Here is a 1,602-nt window from a genome sequence, read left to right as displayed (position 1 = left end):
GTGTGTTACAGTGTGTGTGTTACAGTGTGTGTTACAGTGTGTGTGTGTTACAGTGTGTGTTACAGTGTGTTACAGTGTGTGTTACAGTGTGTGTGTGTTACAGTGTGTGTTACAGTGTGTGTGTTACAGTGTGTGTGTGTTACAGTGTGTGTGTTACAGTGTGTATTACAGTGTGTGTTACAGTGTGTGTGTGTTACAGTGTGTGTGTTACAGTGTGTGTTACAGTGTGTGTTACTGTGTGTGTGTGTTACAGTGTGTGTGTTACAGTGTGTATTACAGTGTGTGTTACAGTGTGTTACAGTGTGTTACAGTGTGTGTGTTACAGTGTGTGTGTTACAGTGTGTGTTACAGTGTGTTACTGTGTGTGTGTGACTCTCTTGTTGTTTGTTTGTTCAGTGAAATCTTCAGCATCTTAGCTTAGCTTAGCATAAAGTCAGATTTACCAAAATAATTAATTAATTTATTGATCAACACAAAATAAATGCTGCTAAAGCTCCGCCCCCTTTCTCCCTGTTCTCCAATCACAGCAAACCTTCTGCTTCACTGTGCTTCGATATGCTACATGTTAGCTACATGTTAGCTACATGTTAGCTACACTGAGGCTGCTGAACTGTGATTGGAGCACAGACAGGAAAGTGTCACAGTAGAGCATCCCTCCAAAGATGGCGCTGGTCAGAGACGTGTTGATGCCAGCTGGACTTAAAGATTGAAATAAGCTGCATAACACATTCCAACCCTCCTGCAGACTTAAAGGTCCGACCCTCCTGCAGACTTAAAGGTCCGACCCGCATGCAGACTTAAAGGTCCGACCCGCATGCAGACTTAAAGGTCCGACCCTCCTGCAGACTTAAAGGTCCGACCCTCCTGCAGACTTAAAGGTCCGACCCGCCTGCAGACTTAAAGGTCCGACCCGGCTGCAGACTTAAAGGTCCGACCCGGCTGCAGACTTAAAGGTCCGACCTGCCTGCAGACTTAAAGGTCCGACCTGCCTGCAGACTTAAAGGTCCGACCCGGCTGCAGACTTAAAGGTCTGGTGTGTCACGTTAATCAGCTGACAGTCCGACTCGCTGGTGGCGTGGTCTGCCATGTTTCTACAGGAGCCCAGCATGGACAAACTTTCTCTGGCTCCTTGAAGTCATGGTGTGGCGAGGGGGTCTCAGCCGGTTCAGTTGGTTTCTGTAAAGTTAAGCTGAGGATCATGTGACCCCCCCGCTTTTATTTTGTTAACTCTTCTCTGCTTTCTTCCTTTCCTCCTTCATTACCTCATTCCTCCATGCCTCTTGTTCCGTTTTACCACAGTCCCGCCCACACAGTTTGATTGACAGCTGATCTCTGTGTGTGTGTGTGTGTGTGTGTGTGTGTGTGCATGAGTGTGTGTGTGTGTGTGTGTGTGTCACCTGGTTTTCATTTCCTCCTCTTGCAGCATCAGGATGAAACTCTGTGATTGACAGGCTGTTGGAGATGAGACACTTCCTGTTTGGTAACAATTAACAGCCCGCCCCCTCAGTTCCCATCAGCCCACTGTGTGTGTGTGTGTTTGTATCTGTGTGTGTGTGTGTGTGTGTATATCTGTGTGTGTGTGTGTGTGTGTGTGTGTGTGTG

This window comes from Larimichthys crocea, chromosome XIII, assembly GCF_000972845.2.
Source record: "Larimichthys crocea isolate SSNF chromosome XIII, L_crocea_2.0, whole genome shotgun sequence".
In the NCBI taxonomy this organism is placed as follows: domain Eukaryota; kingdom Metazoa; phylum Chordata; class Actinopteri; family Sciaenidae; genus Larimichthys; species Larimichthys crocea.
This window is presented reverse-complemented; position numbering follows the sequence as displayed.